The following is a 10,000-nucleotide window of genomic DNA, read 5'->3' on the forward strand; positions in this document are numbered from 1 at the left end:
TTATCAGTTAAGACTTATCTAAACTATGAGGTTTTATCACACAGTAATATCACACAGAGAACTTAATGCAGTATGCCGTAAGATATTAATATATCCAAACACACACACACAGACACACCCATACACACAGTCTCATATCCTTTCTCAAGCACACACACTTGCTTACTGACAGCCCAGCCCTCTCACCTATACACACACACACACACACACACACACACACACACACACACACACACACACACACACACACATCTTTGGACCTCCGCCCACACATCACCATTCTTCACCCTCACCTCACATACACTCTCACACACACACACACTAATCTACACAAACTCACTGACCCACCCATGTTACCCTCACTCACACACATACGCTCATTTACATCCCCACCTGCGAGCACACACACACACATACACACACACACATACACACACACACACAAACCCACACTCATTTACATCCACACCGCCTGCTGCACACACACACACACACCCCATCCCTGACACTCACACCCACACACACATGCTGAGACCTCCAGTGGCGTGACCTTGTGTGTGCGTGTGCATGTGTGTGTGTGTGTGTGTGTGTGTGTGTGTGTGTGTGTGTGTGTGTGTGTGTCGTGTGTGTGCGGCCGGCCAGACGGAGGCAGCTGCTCAGGTTCAGCTCCCTCACCTCTCGGCCGTGTCGTGTCCCTCGTCCCACCGTGCAGCATATCATCAGTGTGTCGCCGCCTGCCCTTCCAGACCATGCCCCAGGACACGCCGGCCTGCCATTGGCCACTAGGGGGTCAAAGGTCACAACCTTTGTCTGTGAGGGGTCCCCCCAGAGCCCAGCAGGATGTGGCACTCAGTCTTGTATGAGAGAGGGACACCTTTGGAGGGGATGAAAGGGCCTTTCAGAATGAGCCCGGGGTCAGTCAGATGGACGCTTACCAGGGTGTCTGGTTTTCTCTCTCTCTCTTTCTCTCTCTCTATCTATCTCTCTCACTCGCTTTTTCTCTCTCTCTCTATCTATCTCTTTCACTTGCTCTCTCTCTCTTCCTCATTCTCTTTCAACCCCTCTACCTCTCCTTCTCAGTGTCTGGTTAAAACACAAATATAGCTCTACATTCTTGTTAACTGACAAATGACATCTAGTAGCTCTAGCCTACTACTGTACATTTGAGTGGGCTGGTAGAAATCTTGTAAAACAGAAAGCAAAACAGTCAAATTGGATCAAAATGGACACAAAACACAAAAAAGTCATAACTAAGTAGCTCGAGTTGCTACAGCCAACAGCCAGGGATAGGCAGTATTTCTGATACTGTCGTGGCAGATATTTAAGTCCAAACATCTTGCCTACAACGTAACAAAAATACACCATTATAAGTGCAGAAGTCAAAAACTTGGGGATACATAGGGATACAGAGCGCACGTAGTGGGAATTCTGGTAGAATAGCTTCAGTATTAGTATAGTAGTATAGTATAATAGTATTAGTTAAACTTGTTATTTAAAATGTTATAAAAGTATGTTAGCTAGGAATAACTTCAGTGTATTACTTGATTATGATTGAGGTTATATGAATACATGCTTTACAGTTTCAAACTCGTTCTCTCATCTTGATGTCTACAAACCATAGTGATAATTTTATGCAACAATACATGTATTTAAAAAAAGCATTTCGAATACAAAATAGTATGTTGTCATTTGAATTTTATTTTGTTGAAGACATATTTGTGAAATACTTCTGGTAAAACCAATAGCCTACTTTTGGTAATGTGAGGACATCATAAAAGTGCAAAACAATGAATGCAGCCTTTGACTAATGCCGACTTGCCCAGAGTTGTTGTGATCAGAATATTGAGATTCAGGAAGATGATTCAGTTAGTAACGTGTAGGTTGCTCACACCACACCAACCTCAAGTTTCTTGAGAACTTTAATCATCCTATTGGAATGTATGCAACCTTTTATGTGGTTGCCCTGCAACAAGTTGCCCCATTTATCGCCTAAGGCGATGAACAATTAATTTAATTAATCATTTCCCCATACTTATTGTGAGTATAATATTGAGATTCTGAAGATGATCCAGTGCAAGATGAATAACTTATAGGTTGCTCACACACATGCATTGACAATGTCAGACTTGCCCTTTGACCCTAGGGTATTTGATATTTTATTTTAAAATGCATTTTGATATATTTTTGCCAACAGGTAGAGCATCCAGGCCGCTACAGTGCTACACTCTGGGTAGATATTTCAAATGATGCCCCCCATAGTGTAGCCCTGTAGCTGCCTGACTGTTCTAGCTGTTGGCTGCAGCAACTCAAGCTAGGCAGCACCGATCGTTATCAGGGTTTTTTCTTGTACCGACAGCACTCAATGACCTCGAGAAACATGTGAAACGTGAGATCTATGTTAAAAAAGAATTGTCCTTTAATGCATCAGGAGGGGGGTTTACCTAACACACATACAGTACATAGGCCTACTGCACAGATATGTACCAGCTAGCTACCATTACACTCAACACCAACTAATCTACAGTACATCCAAGCTGGTTTTTTGAGATTGCACACTGCACAGATGCACAACTGGAAAAAAAAAAATCTTGACTTTGTTTGGGTGGGCAAGACACAATGCTTGGATGGACTTAACCGACCCTGGCCCCTGTCTAGAGCTGTTTGTATAGTTTTATATTCACTGTGATACAGTACATGGAACATTTTCTCATTTGTAGCTGATGCTTCTTCATCCAAAGCCACTGTGAACGGACACACTATTGCCAGATTAGACACACATCACTATGCCCTAGCAATTGAACCTAGAAACAATTAGCTATTAGCTAACAATGACGGACACATTTATGCCTTTAATGCTGTCGATTCAGAGGATGTGAGTGTGTCCGGCTATATTGTAAGCAGCATTCTGTTCAAGGATACGCATTGGCACTGTATGGGACTTAATGGCTGTATTCATAATGAAGCAGAATGAATAATTCACACGTCTCCAAATCATAAATTAGTCATCATTCCAGGATCCTCAAGCTCATGACAAATGGCTTGGAGTAAAGTGACCTAAATGTAACTCACTAAAAAAAATACACATGGTAGCGATTTAATTCAAAGCCATCAAAATAACTACACACACAATAATGCATACATCTCAGAAAATATCTATGTATGCTTGTCATGTGCTTGGATTCTATAAACCTTGTGTTTACATGTTGTGCTTTGACAATGGTAGAAATATCTGTCAGGCCAATAAAGCTTGAATTAAAATGGAATTTTAAATTAAAGATGTCCTTTAAGTTTATGTAATATGCCCCAGATATATGCTATATTCTTACAGTATATACTGTATGCAACTCCTAAGTTGTTGAGTGATGTGTGATTTCACAGAAGGCATCCATATGTAGGACATAAGACATGACGTAGGGTAGAATTACTGATGTTTCGGCAGCCATATTTGTTTTAATATAATGTTCTAGGGCAAAGTATTACACAAAACCGTACAACATATGGTAACATGGTAAGGGTCAATGTATGCATGCGTGTATGTGTGTGTGTGTTGATGCTTTCACTGGATGTGGTCTCAGCTTTTCTAGTCGAGCCGGGGTAGGATTTCCCTACACACACACACACACACACACACACACAGGGAAGGGAAACAGGGGGATTGAAAGCTAGAATGGAAACTAAATTATGAATCCTGTTTTTATGACTTTTATCATGATCATGGACTTAGAGTCAACTCATGCATGTATGTGTTTTCTGTGTGCATGTGTGTGTGCTTGTTTTCATGTGCGTGTGTGTGTGTGTGTGTGTGTGTGTGTGTGTGTGTGTGTCTGTGTGTGTGTGTGTGTGTGTGTGTGTGTGTGTGTGTGTGTGTGTGTGTGTGTGTGTGTGTGTTTGTATGTATGTGTGAGGCCTCTTGCCAGCCTTTCAAGGACTTGAACTGTAGGAGCCCTGGCTCATTTTAAAATTTCATTAAGTTGAAGAGCTGTGTGTGTGCATCGGCAAGTGTAACAGAAAGACAGGGAACTCGACACACGACACACACACACACACACACACACACACACACACACACACACACCACACACACACACACACACACACACACACACACACACACACACACACACACACACACACACACACACACACACACACACACACACACACACACACACACACATGCACACACTGTCAAACTTGACCTTACAAAAATTGCCCTTGAGTCATATCTGCTACTTGGTTCAGCTTGGGTCAACTATTTTCTCTCAGTCTGTCATCTCCACTCTCTTTATCTTCTGTAGTTGTGTGTGTGTGTGGGGGTGTGTGTGTGTGTGTGTGTGTGTGTGTGTGTTCCTGTCTCTGTGCCTGTATGTATGTGTGAGAGAGAGAGAGAGAGTGTGAGTGGGAGAGAGATAGAGATAGAGAGAGAGAGAGAGAGAGAGAGAGAAAGAGTGAGTGGGGAGAAAGCTGCCAAAGTGTGTTTGAGAGGCCCCGAACAGCTTAGGGTTTTTTTCTCCTGCCTTAAACTGTTCTTAGTGCATTCCATTGTCCCTTCACAGTTTAACCCGGCAGCTAAAACCAGGGATTAGAGATTACTGGGCCCTAAACGCAGATCAACAATGAGCTGTAACACCGGCATGAATACCCCCTGCAAGAGGACATAATTACCTTTGTACACTACCCTTACAGTGACATGGGGCATTATGAAGGAGCCGGAGCACAACATGACAGAGGGTCTTTGCAATATGGACATTTAGGAATTAGGACGATATTACGTCACGTCCAGCATGGAAAGGCTGTGGTGGTCAGTTTGAAGAGGTGTAGTTATGAACGTCCAAATCAGACTGATTGGATAAGGCATCGGAGAGAGCACTGTGGCTCAGCCTGGGTGGCCAGAGCTTTCAAACTAGTGCATATGTCATCACATAGGCTTTGATGAAAGCTAGAAAGGTGCGGCCCAAATTAAGAATGTGCTGGAAAGAAAATAAAGGATTTGCTAGAAAACACTCTGGAATGCATCTGTACCAAGTCTATTTAGGAAGCTACCACAATCCATATGAACTGTTTACTGTTTCTGACTATGTGTAGGATTTGAGTGTAAAACTGTTCAAAAATGATTTAGAAACAGCAACAGAATATGAAAATCTGTTGAATCCAATAAATAGCCCATTTTGAATTTACTTTCAGATATTTACCAATTGACCTGTTTGAATTCAGTTTAGCTTTTGCTATTGTTTTTAGTCTCTGCATTTGACCTTGGCAGAAAAACACACACACACAGACACCAGATTTGTGTGTGTGTGTGTCTGTTGAGTGCCATGCTAGTTTCACAATTATTTTTGCGGAGGAGTGTTCTGTCTGGAATGTGAAAGTGACACGGGTGTGTTGTGGCTACGGTTGCTGGGCTTTTAAATGTTCCATTTGATCAATCAGACGTAAGTGCACTTGTTAGACAGGAGCAGCGTAGAGAGAGAATTACATGCATTTTTTTTTTCATGGCTCTCCAATCCAATGGATCTGGTGTGAGGATTACAGATTATTGTGAGAGCGTATACAAATCTGGATTATGTTAGCCTATTTGTTTGTTTTATCTTTTCACTTTGTGATATGAACCCAAAACATTGTTCTGGAAGATGAACTATTTTACTTTTCATCCCATAGCTCACAACTGTAGATTGATATTATGGCTGTTTTGTGAGTACCGGTACATTGCAATGGAATTGAATTGTGAATCCACAACAGAACATATTTCTTGATAACAGAGCTTTAGTAATGGGGTCATTATGGGGTGTCTGCCATTTGTATCATATTACCTTATGTATACAAGACATTTTGTGCAACGAAAGCATTTATTTTTTGTCACGATGAAACCAATGGATTTGAGGCTCTCGAGTGTCAGTCAGGCATACATTTGGAGGTGTTTGGCTGTTCTGCTCTGCTGGCCTTTACCCCCAGGTGTGTGCTAATGACTGCTGTCTGTGTGTGTGTGTGTGTGTGTGTGTGTGTGTGTGTGTGTGTGTGTGTGTGTGTGTGTGTGTGTTTTGAGACCTGAGGGTAACACAGCTCAATGGGCACAGTGGGCACTACAATGGGCATCGCAGGGGTGGTGTGGTGGCCCCAACTGAGTGCTGGCTGTGAGAAATAGTGTGTGTGTGTGTGTGTGTGTGTGTGTGTGTGTGTGTGTGTGTGTCTGTGTCTGTCTGTAAAAGTGCTGCCTGTGGAGGTGAAAGACACAGCCCAGTGTGTGAGAGACAGTTAAAAGTTCTTTGAAAACCACTGGGGTGTTACTCTTGCTAAAACTCTCCCGACGTCCAGACTGGATCGGTCAGAGCCTAATAGCCCTTTTCACAGCTCCAGACAGATCAGCCTGCAACCCAGACTCTGACCCTCACACCTTAATCAATCTGAGGTTCTGACCTCCATGGGAAATGTCTCACATGAACTACTACATAATGAAAATGAGTTTGTTTTTCAGCTGATGTTCTAGTCATTCATTAAACCGGATGAGGCTAGCATTGGCACTGCCCCCCCTGTTAATGCCAGTATAATCCTCATGCCATGCCTGCACAGACACTGACTGGCACATCTGGATCTGGCTGAAGGACCATTAGCACACTCAACCGCTGCTTTCATCCTGTTTGACCTTCATGCTATTTTTAGAGGCTTTTTCAGATGAGAGGGGGAAAAAGTTCCTGTTTTAATATACTGTGATTTTATTAGCTTCAGTCAATTAGTCATACTTGATAATCCAGTCATGAACGCCACAGTTACCCCTAAATTGGCTTGCTAGCCGTTTAGCCGATTTGCAGGCTCTCCTTTTTTGCCTAACCATGGCCAGTTCCGGTTTGAGCAGCCGCTTAGAGGGTGAAGCAGGGCCTTATTTTTTATTGCATGCCAAAACAGGCCTCTAGCCCACGGAAGCGATTGGAAGCAGACCAATTGTCAAACCACTGAGCACTTTGGCAACATTTTAAAAGTAGGTTGCACAATCATGAGGTCTGCATGATACCTGTGTGTGTGTGTGTGTGTGTGTGTGTATGTGTGTGTGTGTGTGTGTATGTGTGTGTGTGTGTGTGTGTGTGTGTGTTTCAATGCAATGTAGGTTAATTCATACAAATGAATAGCCCCTGCGCTATGCTTCTCTGGGGGGACCTCCCTGTACAGTATTTCATGCGCAAGATGACAGCGGCGTGATTGATGCCCTTACTAAGCCAATCATGACTCTCTTCTCTCTCCATCTGCCCGTCGGATGACCGTTGGTTTCCAAGCACCAGAACGATAGGTCAGGCTGGGTGGAAGAGAGGGAGGCAGGGAAAATGAATTGTTCTGGAGTGTGTGTGTGTGTGTTTGTGTGTGTGTGTGTGTGTGTGTCTCTGAGGAGTTGCTGAGTGTGATTGGATTATACTCAAACAGAAAAACCACAGACAAGCCCCGAAAAATCAATACAGAGCATCTGTCATCATGAAATCCCTATTTCCCCCCCAGAGGGCTGACAGCAATGGCACGGTGAACATTACATTAACCTGCCCGTGTGAAAGTGTGTGTGTGTGTGTGTGTGTGTGTGTGTGTGTGTGTGTGTGTGTGTGTGTGTGTGTGTGTGTGTGTGTGTAGGTGTGTGTGTGTGTGTGTGTGTGTGTGTGTGTGTTTTATGTGTGTGTGGGTGTGTGGGTGTGTATGTGTCAGTTTTACCACGTCAGGCCTTGTACGATTAATTAATTGCAGGTACCCCATAGCCTCCATCTACATATGTGAAGTAAGTACCCAAGAGAAACAGAATTAATATGAAATTGATTTTTTCCCCCTTACATCTGCACTCATGTGTGGTGATAGAATAGTGATATAAATTCAGTAGCAGAGGTTATTATTAAAATTTCTATCATTCTATAGTGCTCCCCCTTACTGTCTTAAACTGGACCCTCTATTGCTTTTAATGACCAATCAGTGCTGGAGAGCTCACAAAATGTCCCCCAAAACACGAAGGCCTACCCTTTTAATGGTAATTCAATCATTTAATCTCCAGGGTTTAGGACTAACTAGTTTACGGGGAATTAGGGTTAACGGCGAGTCGGAAATCATGATGCTGCTTCAGGAGTGATAATATCCTGTCAACGAACCCAATCAATGTGAAACACACATGGGGTTTATTGGGGTCTACTGGGGAGATGGGGAGAGCAGACAGACTTCAACAGGAGCTGGGGGAGGAGATCATTTTCAGCACAGTATCAGTTAAAAGGGTTGCCTTTGTGACTTTGCTGGGAACGAGAGTGGATCAGCGATCAAGAGTAGAGTTTAAAAGCATGCATAAAAGTCTCACCCTGGATAACCTACTAGCACTTTGAGAGAACGTGAGAAGAAGAAAAAAGATCTCAGAGGCGAACCACGTTACCCCCATTGCTTTTAAATGATGCCTTTTGCATGAAGCATTTAAAGGACAAATCGTTGTGAGCTCCTGGCTATTTCATTAGGAATCCTTCCACACCGCTTGCCTTGCCTTGCTTGCTTTGTGGCTCTCCAACGACAAGAGCATTTCAGTTCCCAGCGAATACTCCTGGGGTCTCGTCGCACAAATCACAAAATGTTTCTTCAGAGGAGCAGAGACGCAATCACTCAGAGTAGTAAAACGGTCTTGCTTAATGGAGCAATTCTATTAGCATGCAGGCTAGCTATGTGAATACAGTGGATTGGAAGCCTCAGGGGAATTGGGCAGTTTCACTTATTGGGTACATTTGTTTGGCCTTGTCTTTCCGCTCAGACCTGAGTGGGAGAGAGTACAGTTAGCAGTCGCTTGGTGACTGAACTTATGACCCCATGGTTAGTCACTGCACTCTATCTGATGACTATAAATGCAGCTTACATAGATTGGATAGGAGCACTATAGTGTGTGTAAGCAAGTGAATATGACTGTATACAGTCAATGTTTTCAGGAAGCTAAACATATATAAACATAGACAAAACAGACAGACACACACACACACACACACACACACACACACACACACACACACACACACACACATTGGAAAACCTGCACACAAACCATGAAACAAATTTGTACACAATCCAGCAAAGAAATTGAAACAAACACAAAAACATGAACTCATACTGAAACCAACCTTGGCAAACCAAGAAAGAACCAAGGGCCACATCAGTCATCGCACAGCCTAGAACAGCCTCCTAGAACAGCCTAGAACAGCCCAGAACCCTCCTTCCCCATCCTGTCCATGTCACAAGGTAGGATGGACGCTGCTCTTCCAGGCTGTGTGGAGTCTGGGCGGTGAGGCTCTCATATGAAAGGGCTGGAGAACTCTGGCTGTGGAGAAAAGAGAAAGTGAATTTTGAATTAGTATGGTTTGAAGGGACCATTTTAAACTTAATTTCCTCCTTCATTCACTTCATACTGTGGAGCCAACGCAAACACACATGCATGGGTGCACGCATGCACACACACGCACACACACACACACACACACACACACACACACACACACACACACACACACACACACACACACACACACACACACACACACATTTCCACTGAGTGTGAACTGAATGATGCTACTGCTGCACATTAACTCCCATTGAATGAGGTCTATATTACAGCATTAATTCATCTGTGCAAGTATGCACACACACACACACACACTTACACACTTACACACTAGAGCACTGGAAATCGAAAGATGTGGAAAAATGAACATAAATATAGCACATCATGATTTGGACGTTTATGGCCCGCACACGCTCTCTCTTTCAGTCTTGCGTGTGCACACACACACACATTACACAGACTCACATGCTTTTGTGCGCACACACACACACACACACACACACACACACACACACACACACACACACACACACACAGACACACACACACACACACACACACCATGCACACTTTCAACACTTCCATGGTGCTAAGCCAGTCCTGGCTCCTGTGTCAGGAGACTATCAAATTATATATGTCACGGTCTGTGTGTGTGTGTGTGTGTGTGTGTGT

The 10,000-nt window shown here is 43.5% G+C and overlaps 1 protein-coding gene across 4 annotated transcripts in view; it reads left to right on the forward strand.

The window, feature by feature from the left end:
* LOC125310340 (nck-associated protein 5-like) overlaps window positions 1–10,000 on the forward strand; it is a 183,580-nt gene that overhangs the window by 43,512 nt on the left and 130,068 nt on the right. The window lies entirely within an intron of this gene.

This window comes from Alosa alosa, chromosome 17 (genome assembly GCF_017589495.1).
Source record: "Alosa alosa isolate M-15738 ecotype Scorff River chromosome 17, AALO_Geno_1.1, whole genome shotgun sequence".
Taxonomy (NCBI): Eukaryota; Metazoa; Chordata; class Actinopteri; order Clupeiformes; family Clupeidae; genus Alosa; species Alosa alosa.